Source organism: Orcinus orca, chromosome 1 (genome assembly GCF_937001465.1).
Source record: "Orcinus orca chromosome 1, mOrcOrc1.1, whole genome shotgun sequence".
NCBI lineage: Eukaryota > Metazoa > Chordata > Mammalia > Artiodactyla > Delphinidae > Orcinus > Orcinus orca.
The window spans coordinates 199,686,762-199,705,582 of record NC_064559.1 but is presented as its reverse complement, the minus strand read 5'-3'; positions in this window follow the sequence as shown (position 1 = coordinate 199,705,582).

Below are 18,821 nucleotides of genomic sequence, written 5' to 3'. Positions count from 1 at the left end.
GTCTATTTCCAGGGTGAAGAGGTATAGGATGCTAGTCACCAAGACTCACATGCTGGCTGATGAAAACTCAGATTTAAAGATATTCCAGTAAGATTGGCTGAGCCGCTGCTATGCCCAGTACCAGGAGCCAGTGCACTTGCTTCTCTTCCTGAGGGCTTGAGGGGCTCACACTTTTGTAGCTCCAGCCACCTGCACCTCAAGGAACAAGCAGTTTTCACAAGTTTGCCCCCCGCTGGTCCTGCTACCCTGCTTTCATACAAGGGAGTCCAGGAGAAACTTGAAATGAAACCAGGCACACCTTGGGAGTCCAATCTAATTTTTCAGATCCAGGAAAAACAGGACCAAAATCAACTGCATCAATGTCTGTATGTTGTTTATATCTACCAGTGCCTCCCCTCTCTGCTTCTGCACTGGTGTTCGCAATTCGTGGTGTGCTCCTGGCCTGTGATAGAGCCCAGTTGGCAGAATTGGTCTTTTTAAGACTATCTCTCATCCAAGCTTGCAAATAAAAGCTGTCTACTGCAGAGATTCTATTTTCCCCTGGCCGTGGGCAGGATGGATATATGGTTTTGAGGCTAGAGAAGGACAAACAATTTGCAGGCCTTACCGACGTTCGCCCAGCATCGATTGTGTAATGGAGCTGAGAAGCCAGGCAACTTTCCGGTGAGGACAAGAGACAGAGTTTGAATGGACAAGAAAAACCAGGGCTTTGGGCTCAGCTACAGAATCGGGTCGTGTGCCTGGAATGTTAGTGATAAAGCTAGAAGGAGTTCAGCCTGTTGAATATGTCAGGTGGCCCTGCTGGCTGGGAACCCCTGCATTTCAGGCCATGTCGTGTCATCCCAAACTACAACAACCCTTTGGAAAATGAACAAACCAAACCAATGGCGGCCCCCACTGTGCTAACTACCCGGAGTGTCTGATTTTCACCTTCACTGAATGGACTGAGTCAGCCGGGTGAGAGAAAAGAGGCCTTCAATTGAATCAAGCTCTGACATTTATTGAGCACCTACTATGTGCCAGAGATCGGGCCATGTGCTCTACGTAGAAAAGCCTGTTTCATCTTTATAACAGCCATACAACAATGGCTACTGCTATGGGTCCCTGTATTAGTCTGCTAGGGCTGCTGTAACAAAGCATAACGGACTGGGGGGACTTAAACCTCAGAAATGTATTTTCTCCCAATTCTGGAGGCTGGAGGTCCAATATCAAGGTGTTGGCAGGGTTGGTTTCTTCCAAGCCCTCTCTCTTTGGCTTGTAGACAGCCATCTTCTCCCTGTGTCCTCCCATGGTCTTCCCTCTCTGTGTGTCTATGTCCTATTCTCCTCTTCTTATAACGCCACCAGTCATACTGGATTAGGGCCCACCCTAGTGATCCCATTTTAACTTAATTACCTCCTTAAAGACCCTATTGCCAAATACAATCAGATTCTGAGGTATTTGGGGTTCGGACTTTAACATAAGAATTTTAGGGGGGTGGTGGGGGGACACAATTCATCCCATAACAGTCCCATTTTACAGATAAGGAGACTGAGACAAAAAGGTTAAGTAACTCAGTCACGGTCTAGCAGGTGGAAGTGGAGAAGCCAAGATTTCAACCTCAGCAAGTGACTCCCAACCCATTCTTTCTTGTTTGTCAGACAGACCCGGCCCTGGGACCGGGCACAGGGCAATCTCTGAGAACCTCAGGCCCCAAGTGTGGAAAACAGAGCCAGCTCACCAAAGAGGAGAGGGATCCGCTCAAGGCTGTAGGTCCAGCAGGCACACGCTCCCCAGCGCGTGGAAAGTGCATGATGGAGCTGATTCTGGCCTCCTCCCATTGACCTCTCCAGGACCTGGGCTCCTAGACTCTCAATGGGGCCAACCATTCCTGCCCTGCCTGCTCCCAGGGGTGGCACATGAAAGGGCTTCCTAAACTGTAAAAGGGCTGTTCCCATGTAAGGGAAACTTGGCAACAGGGGACAGTGTGGCTTTAGGTCAACACAGCACCTAAAACCATGTGCGTCTCCTCTTCAGCCCTTCCTGGTGAGGCTCAGCCAGTAAGTCACCTGAGGAAGTCAAGCATCCGCTGAGCCAGGCAGAGCCCACCTCTTTCTGTCTCAGTTTCCCTGTCGTGCAATCACTAGAACACCTTAGCTGAGTACCGTCTCTCTTTTTCTTTTTTGATTGAAGTCTAGTTGATTTACAGTGCTGTGTTAGTTTCTGCTGTACAGCAAAGTGATTCAGTTATACATATATATATGTATTCTTTTTCATTATAGGTTATTACAAGATATTGAATATACTTCCCTGTACCGTACAGTAGGACCTTATTCTTTAAACTGAGTACTTTCTAGTGTGTTTTGCAGTGACTTAATGCTTTGTTGTTCACTAGGATTCAATATGAGATAGAACAATGTCAAGATAAAATATAAGGAATAATGATATAATACTTACATAACTTTCATCTATTTTCAAAGTCGCTGACTTCAAGACCTCTACCCAAGCCATTCCTCTACTTACTCCACTGTCCCCCACAAGCTCTCTACTTGCTGTCCTCCCCCCATGCCCTCCTTCATTTTTTTTTTTTTTTAAATTGTTTTTTATTTTATTTTATTTTTTTGGCTGCATTGGGTCTTCGTTGCTGCGCGTGGGCTTTCTCTAGTTGTGGCAAGCGGGGGCTACTCTTCGTTGCGGTGTGCGGGCTTCTCATTGTGGTGGCTTCTCTTGTTGCGGAGCGTGGACTGTAGGCACGCGGGCTTCATTACTTGTGGCACGTGGGCTCAATAGTTGTGGCACACGGGCTTCATTGCTCCACGGCATGTGGGATCTTCCCAGACCAGGATCAAACCTGTGTCCCCTGCATGGGCAGGTGGATTCTTAACCACTGCGCCACCAGGGAAGTCCCCCTCCTTCATTTTCTTAAATACCCCCTCTTCCTATGACCCCTTCATTTAATTCCTTATCTTGCTATCTCTACTGGGGTCTCACTTGGGTTCCTTTTTTTGGGTGGGGGAGGGGCCATGTGGCATGGCTTATAGGATCTTAGTTTCCTGACCAGGGATGGGATCCAGGCTGCGACAGTGAAAGCACCACGTCCTAACAACTGGACCAGCAGGGAATTCCCTCACTTGGGTTCTGGGGCTGCAAACAGAGCAGTCCTGAATAGCAATAGCACACGTGGTTCTGTGGGTTTAAGTCGCAAGCGGAGGCAACATCTTAAAATACTCTCTCTACTATGGGCAACCGTGACACCAGGCATGGAACTGGATGATGCCAGGGCCCTGCTTCTACCCCAGGGCTGTGCTGTTCCTGGAGAGTGGACCATGTGGGCTGGCAAGTCTGTGGTGTGGGCTGAGTGCCTGCTGTATGTTGGACCTGCACCAGGCCAGGTGTGTCACCCATTCTATCATGACCTTAGATGGGGTCCCTAGATTACAACCAACACAGAGGCATGAAGGTCACAAGCCTCAGCATCCTCTCTTCACTTGGCAATTCAGGCAGTAGGAATAGCACGTGCAAAGGCCCCGGGGTAGGAATGCATTCTGCTCCTCTGGGCAAAGTGGCGAAGGGGCAAGAGGATGACTATAGATTAAGTACTCTTAAGGAGTCAGCCCAGTGAGATGCGCCCTGTGAAGCTGCAGCAGTTAATGAGGGCAACTGGGGGTCTGAGGCAATTCTGAAACCCACATCCTTTATGCCATACCTCACTGCCCCTCAACCCTGAGACCTGGGCTTCTTCTCAGAATATGCATCAATGATGTTAGGCTTGGGCTGTGGGCAAACCTCCTGGACCCCAGGCACCCTCACTGCAAAATGGAAGGGATGGGTCTGTGCTCCATGGACGGACGTGCCGGTGGACACACACTGTGGACGTGGTCCGTGGATGCACAGCGTACACAGGCACCACGGCTGTGCACCAGGAGGTGTTTTAGCTGGGACGCAGATGAACATTTTTTAAATTCCAATTGCTACACGTGTATTTCTGTGCATTTTAGAAATGTATATGTTTGTTTAACTAGCAATTAAATCCATGTTTTCAATCATGAATGATAGAGAGTTTCCTTTTCAAAATGATTCATTTCAGTTTAAAATAGGGGCTTATTGGGAATTCCCAGGCGGTCCAGTGGTTAGGACTCCGTGCTTCTACTGCAGGGGGCATGGGTTCGATCCCTGGTCAGGGAACTAAGATCCCACATGCCGCAATGCAGCCAAAAAAGAATTTAAAAATAAATAAAATAGGTGCTTATTTAAAGAAAGAGATTTAATGAGGTGTTATATAGATCTTGCAAAAATGGGGAATTTGGTTCACACACAGCCTTGGCCTAAGAGGCTTGGATTTGCTACTCTGGCACCTCTCCCAGCTCTGATGCTCTCAGTTCTACGATGGACCAGATTCTGACCATCTAGAACAATCCACTGTGAAGGGCACTCAGGGAGTGGACAAGAAAGTGGGCCTGTTTGTTTGTTAAGTTTCTGGATGTGGCACTCAGCGCGCGAGATCTTAGTTCCCAGACGAGGGATCAAACCCGTGTCCCCTGCAGTAGAAGCACAGAGTCCTAACCACTGGGCCGCCAGGGAAGCCCCAGACCTGTTTAAATGAACACACAGAATCACGCAGCTCTGGACCTGATCCATGGAAAACTTCTTGGCTTTGAATATGTGACCAGGTGTGCAACCCGTCTTCAAACGCCAGCCTGATTGCGGGGCTTGGGAAGCAGAAAGCTGGCACCGAAGGAGGATGAACCTTGCAGGCGGGAACCTGATCTCGGCCTGTCGAGTCTAGTGTGTATGTGGGAAATATCGTCATTTCTGTGTCCAGCAGACTGCTCTGGAAAGTTATCCTTTTCCAGCTGGAATCTAGTCCCTTCCTTTGAGGAATGAGAAAACTAAGACCCAGGGGAGAGGAGCTGTCTGGACTCTGAGCTGGATGAAGGCCCCTGCATTGACTCCTCACTGCCCCGCCAGGATCCACCCTGACACCTAAACCACTCATTACTTTTTATCTTCTGGGTAGTTTAAATAACTATCATTAAGTGCACGTTTTCCGAAAGAGTGCATTTCTTACCAAACCTCATCAAATTGCCTGAGTTGTGGGCTGGTTCCCCTTCCCTGCCTTGGAGGGAAGGAAGAAATTTGGCTGGACACAGAGGCATCCTCCTCCCATGCCATCATTACCTAATGCTCTGTGTCCAGAACAGGGCGCTGGGGACCTACCAGTCTGGCAGGAAGGGGATTTCCAGTGATTCACAGGGCAGCAGTGAGCACAGACAACCCCAAGAACGCAGGCAGGGCCCATTTGAAGAGGCTGAAAAGGGTGGACTGGAGTGAGAGACAGTGTGGGAGGGAGATGGAGAGCTCAGACTCTGGAACTGGCCTGTCCGTGTTCAAATCCCAGCTCTGCCGATTGCTGTGTGACCCTGGACAAGTTAAATAACTTCTCTGTGCCTCTCTTCCCTCCTCTGTAAGTGGGAATGATGACAACAGAAGCTACCTTGGAGCCCCATTCTGTGGCCTAAGTGAGCTAGTCTTAGGATGGTGCTAGCAAGTGCTATCAGGTTGCTATTATCCTAGACCTTGGGAGGTCAGCCCCTGGATCCAAAGCCTGGCCAGAATCAAAGCTCCAGCCCTACTTGCACCATGACCGTGAACCACATACTGCACTCCTCTGGACCTCAGTTATCTCATGTGTCAAATCAGGGCAATGACAGAGCCTACTTCCTGGGATTGTTCTCAGGAGTCAAGGACTCGAACCCAGAGCCTGGCACAGAGGGAGCCCTTGAGAAAGAAGAACCTGCATGAGCTAAGACTCTAGTCCATACATCCTTGGAATCCTGTTGGCCTCACACAGGGAGTGTTCAGGATAACCCTGAGGAGTGAATGTCTCTGGCTGCATGGGTGGGAGGGGCCGACAGAGGAGTAAAGTGAGAAGAGCCCGGGGTTAGGAGCCAAGAGCACTGGGTCTGAGTCTCCCAGCGCCATGGGCTCTGGATGACCCAGGGTAGAGTTCCTCCTACTTCCAGGGCCTCAGCTGCACCCAAGGTACAAAGAGAAGTGGTCTTCCAATGAGGTTTCCTTGGAGGTGCCTGCCCCAGCTCCCCCAGCCCCACTCCAATCAGAGCATATTCCTTTTTATAATAACAACAAACTTCTGTTGGGTCCTTACTAAGCACCAGGTACTTTACATGCATGCAGTTAACCCTCACAAACTCCTGAGGTAGTTCCACATTACAGAGGGGGACATGAAGCCCAGAGAGGTGATGCATTTTGCCTAAGGTCACACAGCAAATTAACAGTGGAGCTGGGATTTAAACTGAATTCTGAGTGACCTCTGAGCCTGGGTATTTATTTATTTACTTTTCATTGTGAAATCATTATAGCTTCAGAGGAAGTTGCCTAGATAGTACAGTGAGGTTTTGTGTACCCTTCACCCAGTTTTCTCCAATGGTTACATCTTATACCCAGTTTTCCCCAGTGGTACAATATCAAAACCAGGAAATTGACATTGGTATGTACGAGTATTGTATAGTTCTGTGCCAGCTTATATCACATGGGTAGAGTTGTACAACCACCACAGCAATCAAGATAGGAAACTGTCCCATGATCAGAAAGATCTCCCCTCTGTCGCCCTTTATAGTCATACCCACGTCCCTCCTACCTGCCATCTCTGACCCCTGGCAACCACTAATCTGTTCTCCACTTGTATAATTTTGTCCTTTCAAGAAGTTATATAAATAGAACCATACACTTTTAAGGCTGACTTTTTCACTCAGCATAATCCCTTGAGATTCCATTAAAACTGCCCTGTGGGGCTTCCCTGGTGGCGCAGTGGTTAAGAATCCACCTGCTAATGCAGGGGACATGGGTTCAATCCCTGTTCCGGGAAGATCCCACATGCCACGGAACAACGAAGCCTGTGTGCCACAACTACTGAGCCTGCTCTCTAAAGCCTGCGAGCCACAACTACTGAGCCCGCGTGCCACAACTACTGAAGCCCGCGCGCCTAGAGCCCGTGCTCCACAACAAGAGAAGCCATTGCAATGAGAAGCCCGCGCACCGCCACGAAGAGTAGCCCCCGCTCGCTGCAACTAGAGAAAGCCCGCGCAGCAACGAAGACCCAACGCCAAAAATAAAATAAATTAATTAAACAAACAAAACTGCTCTCTGTATCAGTAGTTTGTTCCTCTTTATTACCGAATTGTGTTCTGTGGTACAGATGCCCCAGTCAGCCAAATAAAGGACCTTTTGCTTATTGCCAGTCTTTGGCTATTACAAATAAAGGTGCTATAAACATTTGTATACAGGTTTTTGTGTAGCCCTTTTTGTTTCTCTGGGATAAATGCCCGGGAGTGTAATTGCTGGATCATAAGGTACGTGTATATTTAGTTTTTTAAAAAGAAACTACCAAACTCTTTTCCAGAGTAGCTGTACCCTTTTACAGTCCCACCAGCAATGTATGAGAGCTCCAGTTTCTACATACCCTAACCAGCATTTTTTGTCGTCACTATCTTTTTTATTTTAGCTGTTCTAGTAGGTACAAAGTAGTGATGTCTCATGGGAGTCCTGATTTATGTTTCCCTAATGGCTATTGATGTTGACCATCTTTTCATTTGCTTATTTGCCGTTTGTAAACCCTCTTCAGAAATGTCTCTTAGGAACTCCCTGCTGGTCTGTGGTTTACAAATATTTTCTTATTTTGATGAAGTCCAATTTATCGATTTTTTTCTTTCATGGATCTTGCTGACCACCCTAGTCCTGGATCCCAAAGGCAGTCACCTATGTTTCTTCTAAAAGTTTTATAGTTTTATGTCTTACTTTTAAATCCGTGATCCATTTTGAGTTAATTTTTGCATGTTTTTAAAGATTTGATTTTATTTTTTATTGAAGTCTAGTTGATTTACAATGTAGTGTTAATCTCTGTACAGCAAAACTTCTGCATGTTTTTATATGAGGTGTGTGGTTTAGGTCAACTTCATGGCTTCAGTGCCATTTGTTGAAAAACCTCCCTCTTCTTTAATCTATCTTTTTAATCTTTTTTTTTTCAATTGAATTATAGTTGATTTTATCCCTCCTCTTTTGAGAGTGGATGTAAAACCACAACACTCTGCCATCTGTAGTCTTTATCTATTTGTGTTCCCTGAAGGATTTTTTTTTTTTTTTTTTTGCGGTACGCGGGCCTCTCACTGTTGCCGCCACTCCCGTTGCGGAGCACAGGCTCCGGACGCGCAGGCTCAGCGGCCATGGCTCACGGGCCCAGCCGTTCCGCGGCATGGGGGATCTTCCCGGACCGGGGCACGAACCCGTGTCCCCTGCCTCGGCAGACGGACTCTCAACCACTGCGCCACCAGGGAAGCCCCCCTGCAGGATTGTGTTTGAAGAAAAAATTGCACTGCTGAAACAGTTTGAAAACGATTGAGCAAGGCGATGCCGATGTTCCCCTGGCTCTAATTACCGTATTAGTTAGTCCTAAGCTAACACGTCTTGGGTGATGCATGAAGTTCAGCATGAAAGCCCCCCAGAAAAGGGATTCCTGGGTACCAGGCCTCTCCAGGACCCCTTCTTCTCACCATCTGAGGCCTCTCTCCCTAGAAAAGCAGGTTCTCTGGCTGGAGGGTCATTAGTGGGGCAAAGGACATCCCTGGCCAGGGGCCTGGGCCCACAGGGAGGCAGGCAACCCTCTTGTGAGGAGCAAATAAGAGCCTGCAATTTAGATGAGGGGGTGGAGATCAAGGGAGAGACCCAACCCTGAGGACTTGGGTGTGGGGTTTCACAATGAGAATTTAAAACTTGCCTCCATCCACTGGCTCTTTGATCCCGGAAGAGAATTCCTGCCACTCAAGGCCCCCAGTTGAAGCTGGAGCAGTTGCAGAGGACTGAGGGGCACATGGGAACACTTCCCTCTGCACCCCCTCTCCCCAAATACACGTGGATGCTCCGGGATTAACTTCATATCAGGAATGGCCCAGATTCCCCTGGTAACTGATGTCTCTTTCCACTCACACTCTGCCGTCCCTATCAACTGCAATGAGACCTTGAAGGTTGCTTGTCAAAGTCTCTTGTTTTCGACAAAAAAAAAAGAAAAAAAAAGCAGCTAAAAATGATAAACGCAGAAGGTCCCTGCTCACATCAGTAGGATGCTTTAAAGCTTGTAAAGCACGGTGGTCTTCTCTCTTGGGTCTCACAGCCATCTGGAGAGGGCATGGGTCATAGATTATTATGCCCATTTTACAGAAGGGGAAACTGAGGCTCAGAAAGGTCAAGTGGTTTGCCTTTTAACTTTTCTGTCTACTAGACCGGAAGCTTCAAGAGGGAGGGCTCAGGCTTGACTTGCTCACTGCTGTGTCCCCAGGTCTAAGCACAGCTTCCAGAACATAGTAGTCGCTCAGAAGATACTGTGCAGTTGAGCAGAGTAACGCCCCAGAAGACAAAGCTAATCGGAAAAGCAGCAGCACTTGGATGAACAGTCCTGGCAGTTCTTTTTTTTGCAACAAGATCCAGCCAAGAAAAAGGAAAGGCACCAGGAGAGACAAAATTCAACCTGGGAGTTAAGAACAGTTTTTACATTTGAACCCCAGGTAAGCAAGATGTTATCCCCTCTCCAAAGAATTTCACTCTGCTCATTGGTAGATCTGTGTTATTAAAAAAAATAATGCTATTCAATTATTATTTTAGAATTTGTAAACAAGCCATAAAGCATTTATGAGCATTTGTTTTCTCTCATTATATAAGTACCCACACAATATCCCCAAGTGTGCCTCTTGGCTCACAAAGCCTAAGACATTTACAATCTGGGCTTTTGCGGAAAAAGTTTGCCAGCCCCAACTGCGGAGAGGGAAAACTTGAGCTTAATGCAAGTGCTGGGGGAGATGCGAGGGCATCCAGATAAAACGATAAGGAAGTGGGTGACAGATTGTGTGTCCCTTGGGCAGTGGAGGATGGTGTGTGGCAGAAAGAGGGGGTGAGCAGCTAATAAGGAGTGGGGACAAGGCTGCTGTTTCCCCAAAGACCCTGTTAAGGAGGAAATCCAGGTCCAAAATGGCGTCACTTGTGCTGAAGCCCATGATGCCAAACCTAGACTTAATACCTGACCTAACTGCAGTTTCAGCCTTTCCCAGAAATGTAACCTTAATCCACTACTCTGGAATGTTCTGGTTAGCACTGATGAGGTCATCTGTCCAGTGGAACCCCTCCATGCCCCAGAGGAAGAGGAGGCATCTATCTGTATGGTAAAACCCTTGCCACTCCCTTTGCCCCACAAAGAAGCCATCCTTGCCTAAAATTAAACCCTTCTTTCCTTTTGCTAGTAGTTCCCTTGCCCTACCCTTCTTCCCATAAAAACCTAACATTTTGTACAACCCCCGGAGCACCCTTCTAGTTGCCCCATTTACGAATCTCCTTGTCTAAAGCCAATTAGATCTTCAAATTTACTTGGTTGAATTTTTTTAACAACCCCCTAACGGTGCCTGTCATCTACAAAGTACCCACCATGCACTGGGGACTTTCCACAGACACCTGACCTGCAGGCCAAGTGTTGTCAGGGTCCTACCTTCCTGTGGGGAAACAGAGTCAGAGAAAATTCTCGCAGCCAGGGAGAGGCAGAGCCAGGATTCTGTGATGGTTAATTTTGTGTGTCAGCTCTACTTGGCTCAAGGATGCCCAGATAGCTGGAAAAAACATTATTTCTGGGTGTGGCTGTGAGCATGCCTCTGGAAAAGATTAACATTTGAATTGATAGACTGAGTAAAGAAGAGCACCCTCAGCCAGGTGAATGGCTGTCGTCCAAACCCTTGAGGGCTGAATAGAACAAAAGCGCAAATTGCTCTCTCGGCAGGAGCTGGGACGTCCCAACTTCTCCCAACCTCGATCATCCGTGTTTCTGCTTCAGACTTGAACCCAGACTTACACAGTTGCACCCACCAGTGTGTGGGCCTTTGGGTTTGGACTGGCGCTATGCCACCCACTTTCCTGAGCCTCCAGCCTGCAGACAGCAGGTCATGGGACTTCTCAGTCTCTAGAACCAAGTGAGACAATCCTTTACAATAAATCTCTATATTTTATCTCTATACGTGCTATTGTTTTTTGGTTTTTTGGTCACGCCTCGCGGCTTGTGGGATCTTAGTTCCCTGACCAGAGATCGAATTCAGGTCCCCTGCAGCGGAAGCACGGAGTCCTAACCACTGGACTGCCAGGGAATTCCCTATCCTATTGGTTCTGATTCTCTGGAGAATCCTAACTAATACAGATTCAAACACAAAGCTGACCAAACCCAGGCTCTCTCCTGGACACCAGGCTGACTCTAGAAGGTGGGGCTGTCCATTCCTGCCACCCCAAGTCCTGCAGAACCTGCCCTTCTGCATCTTACAACCACAAATACTTCTTAGGTGCTTGTCATGTGCTCAGCACCATTCTGAGTCCTTCAAACTCCTATTCATCCTTCAAAACCCTTTCCAAGGTTACATATTTCCAGAAGCCTTCTCTGATTTACCAGTAATGATGGTGATGATGATGATTATAGAACAGGTCTTGTTTTTTTTAATGTATTTTTGTATGTATTGCTCACAAGCCCTTGTGACTTGCCACTATTATTACCAACCTTGGTTTACAGATGAGGAAACTGAAGCCTGGAGAGGTCATGTAAGTAGACCAAGGTTGAAGAGCTAGTAATGGAGGATTTGAACACAGATCAAACTGATTCAGAGTTAGTGATCTCAACCACACACTCTACGGCTTCTGGAGTAATAATGAATAATTTCTCATGTCTGCGTTGAAAAGTTTCAAATTCCTATCAGGTGCTTCACAAATTATGTCCTCATCTTCAGAACAATCCCAGGAGCAGGTATCATTATTGTTACCATTGCTATTCTTTTGGTGCTCAGAGAGCTGAGCAAAGTTCTCAGAAATCACACATCAATATGCAGAAGAGAGACTTCCCTAGTGGTCCAGTGGTTGGCACTCCACGCTTCCACTGCAGGGGGCGTAGGTTCAATCCCTGATCAGTGAACTGGGATCCTGCATGCTTCATGGCGTGGCCAAAAAAAAAAAAAAAAAAAAAAAAAAAGCAGCAGAATCAGATTCAACCTAAGCTTGCTGGATCCCAGAGCCTGTGCTCCTTCTGCAGACATGTCCGTTTCTCCTAGGGGCCTAGTGAAACCTCACTGGGAGAGTTCTCCAGATGTTATGCATTCCCTGGAGTCCTCCACCAACCAGATGGTGGGTTCTGGGTTTGCCACCTCCTCTGCAGCCAGTCAGCTTCCCTGAAGCCACTGCCTTCCTCCTACCCAGCTCAGCCCAGGACACTTGGGGTCCTGGAACCCCAGAGTGGCATGGGTTTGGGCGTGAAAGTGAAGAGGAAAGGCCTTTGGAGAGACACCAAGTTCAAACCTGCTTTGCTGGTCATGACCCTCAACCCAGGGTCCCATGGGGCGGGGGGCAGTCCCAGCTCTCCAACTGCCAACCTGGCTGTGCCAGGGACCAAGAAGGATGCTTCAGGCAAAATCCCTGCATGAAAGAGACGGCTTCCTAGGTTCCTTCAGGTGGCACGTGAAAGGCATGCACAACGGGTGGGGACATCGAAGCTCTTCTGGCCAGCAGCTCCGCTCAGAGAAGCCTGGTAAATCTCCCTGTCCTAGGGTTCGTGTTGAAATAATAACCTCAACTGTAAACACAGACCTCCTTCAATCCTTACTATGCCTTGCACTAGAGAACGGCTCCTTTCCAAACCATTTCATGCATGTGTTAAAAACATGTTCTGAATCAATGACTAAACAAATCACAGAACTTGTTTGTATTTAGGAATGTTATTTCAGGCTTATTCCCAGAAGTAGAATTATTGGGGCAGAGGGCATGCGTACTGTTAAGGCTCTTGATGCAAACTACACACCAAAAGAAGAGAGATGGTGTGGACCCTGCCATAAACAGTGCAGATTTCTGGCGTCGTCACTGGTGGATGCATTTTAAATTCCTAACACCAAGTAGCCCGCATATAACGATACCCAGCACAGCTTTAGTGAATATGTAAAGGGGAGATATGTGGCCCTTAGCACATGCCATATAAAGGTTTTTATGCTTTTGCTTATTTTAACTTAGTTATTTAAACCTAATGATCTTATGAAGTGGATGGTCTTGTTATCCCCCTTTTACTGATGAGGAAGCTGAGACACAGAGGTGAGAGGCTTGGCCAGGAGGAGTGCCCCTTTGGCACCCTGCCCCATCACCTGCAGGCATTTCTGCTGCCCCAAAGGCAGGACCTCCGCGCTCCGCCTGGGTTCCAGCTGCTGTGTGGTGTTTGGGGAACTGTCCCCAGGAAGAAGGGAGGTGGTCAAGGGCAGGGGCTCATCTTGTGAGTGTCCCTCCTCTGGCTTGTGCTGCTTGTGGTTTGATGCCTGAAAACTGCTGCTGCAGCTGCTTTGTCCAATTCTGTGGTTGTTTACAATGGGGGGGCTTGTATGGTACCAGTTCGGCCATCACATCTGTCAGCGGAGTCCACCTTGGTGGCCAGGATGATGTTTCCTTTTTTCAATTAAAATTTCAGATGGTGGTAAATACATATATATAACATAAAACTGACGATTGTAACCATTTAATTTATTTTTTAGAAATGCTTATTTATTTATTTATGGCTGTGTTGGGTCTTCGTTGCTGCACGCGGGCTTTCTCTAGTTGCGGTGAGCGGGGGCTACTCTTCATTGCAGCGTGCGTGCTTCTCACTGCGGTGGATTCTCTTGTGGAGCACGGGCTCTAGGCGCGCGGGTTTCAGTAGTTGTGGCTCTCAGGCTCAGTAGTTGTGGCTCGCAGGCTCCAGAGCGCAGGCTCAGTAGTTGTGGCACAAGGGCTTAGTTGCTCCGCGGCATGTGGGATCTTCCCGGACCGGGGCACGAACCCGTGTCCCCTGCATCTGCAGGCGGACTCTCAACCACTGCGCCACCAGGGAAGCCCAGAAATGCTTTATTTAAAAAAAAATTTTTGGCCGCACCATGCAGCCTGTGGGATCTTAGTTCCCGACCAGAGACTGAACCCGGGCCCTCAGCAATGAGAGTGTGGAGTCCTAACCACTGGACTGCCAGGAACTTCCCCATTTAACCATTTTAAAGTGTACAGTGCAGGGGCGTTAAGTACATTCACATTGTTGTGCAACCAGCACCACCATCCATCTCCCAAACTTTCTCATCTTCCCAAACTGAAACTCTAAACCCATTAAACAGCACCTCTCCATCCTCTCTCCCCCAGCTCCTGGCCACCGTCCTTCTACATTCTCTGTGGCCTAGACTTCTCTACAACTCTCATATAAATGGATGTGATGTTTCTTGAAAGTTATTTTTAAGTATGAAAACAATACAGAGATCACTGAAGCAAAGTTGAAAGTACAGGAAAGAAGGGAGAAGAAAGGTTATCTAATGACCCATCATTCTGTAAAAATTTTATTTTTTCTATTTACAGCAGCACTTTCTGGGAACCATCAAAGCCAACTGCTATTTAAGTCAACTATACTTAAATTAACAACAACAACAACAACAAAATGGCTGTAATTCATGGCAAGGGGCTCTAGTGAGCTGAAGCTGATCAACGATCAAAAGGACTTCCCTGGCTGTCCAGTGGTTAAGACTCCACGCTGTCACTGCACGGGGCGCGGGTCTGATCCCTGGTCAGGGAACTAAGATCTTGCATGCCGCAGTGCAGCCGAAAAAGAAAAGAAAAATCATGTACCTGGCATGGCAGGAGATGACCAGACTCAGCGGACCTAACTGAAGACATTTTCCTGACCCATGAACGGCGAGAAACTTTTTTTCTTCTAGTTTCATGGAGATGTAATTGACATACAGCGCGGTAGAATTTTAAGGTGTACAACATAATGATTTGACTTACATCAGTGGGCCTCTCCAGGGCAGTGGTTTTCCAGGCTTCACCCTCAGGAACCCATGCCACGTATTTCTCTGCTGCCCTGCCTTCCTTTGCCCAGCCAGCTAGTTACTCGGCCAGGTAATGTTACCCCAAAACGTTCACCTCTAGGTGGGTGTGGAGCCAGTAGACACAACCAAGACAAAAATCGGGAGAAGGAAGGACTAATTACACTGGTGATCTCTCCCAAAGCAATGTCTCCCCAGCCAGTAAAACTGGGGAAGTTTTGAGCTAAGGGTACATGTATACTCATGAGGGGGCTTGAGCAGAGGAGAATTCAGCACAGAATAGGGGCAAAGGTCAACAGAGTCCAAGCTTAGTTGATTGAAGTCAGGAGGGTCAACATCCTCCTTCTACCCTCTACCTGGTTGGGGGTCTTAGCTCCTGCAGAACTCCAAGATATATTATTATGCATATCCCTTGAGGAACCAGGACCTGCCCCAAGGCTGGGGCAAGAAACTGTTGTTTCTTGACTGTTCCTCCCTTGTTTCTGCATTCCCTCCCTTAAGATCTTGAATTACTGAGACCTGAGGGTAAGGACTGTGGCCAGGCTTAGATCACAAAATGGCTTAGGCCAGAAGCCATTCCTGCTTCTCTTTCTCTGGGGACTCCCCTACCTTATCTGCTTACCGTAATGTTTTCCCTCTGATGGCCTTTATTTTCAAAAACCTAAACACAACCATTTTGGCTGATTTTGTTGTGGTGGTGACCTATAAGAACAGATCAACACGCAGGGGCTAAACCTCAATTCCCATGGCACTGGGGCTGGGCCCTTGGAAAACAATTTAGTTCCTGCCCCCGAGGGATCTAAATGCTAAAAACAGGCCGATCAGGGGCCCGGAAAGAAAGCTGGCCAACAAAGGCCAGCTGTTTTGAGAAATCATCATAATTAGAGCTACCATTTCTTATGCTTTTTCTAGGAAACGTTGGGTACTTAGCACACATTATTTTATTGGAAGAAGGCATTGTTCCTTCCAGGAGAGGGAAGCTCAGGGAGATGAATTGATTAGCTTTAGCTCACACAGTTGGAATTTGGTAAAGCAGAGATTATGATGATGATGATGATAGCTAGTATGTACTGAGCAGTTACTAGGTGCTGGGTAAAGTTTTCTGTACTATACGTATGTATAATTTTATACAATTCTCAGTATAACGCTATGAGGTAGGTGCTATTTTCATCAGCATCCCCATTTTACAGAGGATGAAACTGAGAAGCAGGGAGAGCCTCTCTCAAAGCAGCCTAGCTGATCCTGGGGGGAGCTAGGACTTGAACCCAGATCCTCCACACCACCTGTAGTTAACCTTTGGCTCACCCTGACCCCTGACCTCTGACCAGCTTGCAGATTCTAAAGCCCTCCCTCTTCCCAACCACCCTGTACATGGATAACACTAGCCATTTTGTTATGGGCAGAACTGTGGTCTGATCTCAGGCAGGAGCTGGGACCTTTGAGGTTTGGCTTCTATCCCTGGGGACCATCCAGGTCTCTCTCGTGAGAACGGCACAGGCCCCTCTACCTCCCCATGGTGGAGTGATTATCTCTTGGCAAAGTCTGAGAGATTGTGTGCACTGGCTCTTCACAGGTATTTGTAGGTTTGGCCACGATCTCCTTTTGTTTGGGACTGTGGAAAAAACAGGCTCCATATGTGAATTTTATGCCTGCTCTCTCTATTTAAGAGAAGTTTTAGCACTTCTTGGAAACAGCTTTTTCTACCTTCCAGTTCCTTCAGGCCAGCTGGGAGGTTAACCCTTTGCTGTCCGATCCCTCTCTTGCTCAGATGGAATCTTTCTCTCTCTCCCCCGCTTTTTTCCTTAAGACTCTTTTCAGCAAGGTGAAATTTACATACAGTGAAATGCATGGATTTGAAGGTACAATCTGATCAGTTTTGTCAAGTGTATACAACGGTGTAGGTTGCACCCCTGTCAAGAGGTCGAACATGCCAATCACTCCAGAAAGTTCCCTCAGTCCCTTCTCTCCCTCATGATCCCTGGACAACGGCACTCACCGGATGGCTGGCCAAATGCCTGGGTGGTGCAGTGCCTGGTCCTGAGCTGGGTGCCTGTTCTCCAGGGTCCTGGGGCGAGGGACACCCAGCCTTAGCCTTCATGGAGCTGCCTGGTTTCACTGGGTGGGGACCCAGGTAACGAGAGGCTGATGTGAGATACAGAAATAGCCCAGCAGAGGGCTTTCCAGCCATGGAGAAGATGCTTGGAAGAGGGCCAGAGCCTAGCTCATTCAGGAGTGTGTGTGTAAAACCCGGCTGTGCCAATGTGTGCTGTTAAAGGAAAGAAAGGTTGCACTGGACACTAGTTAAAAACCGTAAGGAGGGTTATTCAAAACTATTGCAATAGGGGAGAGACTGAACTCAACTCTGAAAACATCACAGATGGGGGTGGGGAGGGGAGGGAGGATTTATAGCCAAGGAGCAGAGTGAGGCAGGTGAATCATTTTTCTTTAATAGTGACCCCTGCCAGGAGGGGGCAGCTCGCCTGATTTACTGAGGACATTTATTTGCCCCTGGCCCGTGTCAGGGGGATGGACCTAGAGTATTTCCACAAATGCGGGAGGGGGTGGCCCTACATATAAATTCTTTTTTTGCGGGGGAAGCTGGGAGGCAGAGATAGGGGGAGGGGAAAGTGGAAGAACAAAGTGAAAAGGTAAGCACTTGTTCAGAGTTAAAGGTGAATATCAGGACTTCCCTGACGGTCCAGTGGTTAAGACTCTGTGTTTCCACTGCAGGGGGCATGGGTTTGATCCCTGATCGGGGAACTAAGATCCCGCATGCCTCGAGGTGCGGCCAAAAAGAATTAAAAAATTAAAAAAATAAATAAAACTAAAACAACAACAAAACAGAGTTAAGGTGAATATCTCAGAATTAATTTGATCTGATGGGGAGCAGAATATACCACCCCCAAAATATGCAATTTCGGCATATTGATTATTTTGAATTAAGGTTATTTGAGAAACAGTCAGTGCAAGAATGACACTCTGCCTTCGTTTTTCCCCTGAAAGCAGGAAATAATTCTCCCAGGTGAAAGATATGCTCCCTGTACCAGGAGGGTAGATGGCATCTTATCGCAGGAGGAAATTTAGGGCTGAGAAGGCGGTATAAACAAAACTTGTTATTTCCTCACTAATTTACTAGCCCAAGCCCAAGCTTCTTTGTCCTGTCAATTCTTCACAAATCTGTTTCTTTGTCTAAAGGTATAAAAGCTTCCTGCTCTGGTCACTGCTTTGAGTCTCATATTTTCATAAGTTCCTGTACATACGAAATTCAATTTGTTTTTCTCCTGTTCGTCTGTTTTATGTGAGTTTAATTATTAGACCAGCCAAAAAACCTAGGAGGGGAGAAAGGAAAAGTTTCCTCCCGTACACTTGCTTCCCTTTCAACACCTGCCCTACTGTTCCATTCTTCCAAACACCACCTTTTGCGAGTATTCCTCTGACAAATATTTATTGAACATTGATCGAGCCAGGCACTGTTCCTGGCACTGAGGATAAAACAGTGACTGGTGCAGACAGAGATCCTGTCCTCCCAGGGTTTCCGCTATATTGTGGGGAGATAGAGAGTAAATAAGATAAAGAAGTGAATTGTGGCTTGTGTTAGGGAAAGATGCCATGGAGGGAAAGGGGAGAAAGAGTGCCACGTTGGAAGGTTTACAATTGCAAACAGGGGTGGGCAGGGATGATTTGACTGGGAAGGAGACATCCCTGCTAGGGAGCTAGCCAGGAGGATACCTGGGGGAAAACACTGGACAAAGAGAAAATGAGGTGCAAAGGCCCTGAGGTAGGTGCATGTCTACTGTGTTGAGGATGCACAGTCAGGAGGCTGGAGATGAGGGAGGGAGGGAGAGAGGGGAGGAGATGAAGTGGGAGAGGTAAGGGATGTAGGGTAGGCCATCTAAGGCCTCGACTTTTACTCCAAATGACATGGCAGCTCCTGGAGAG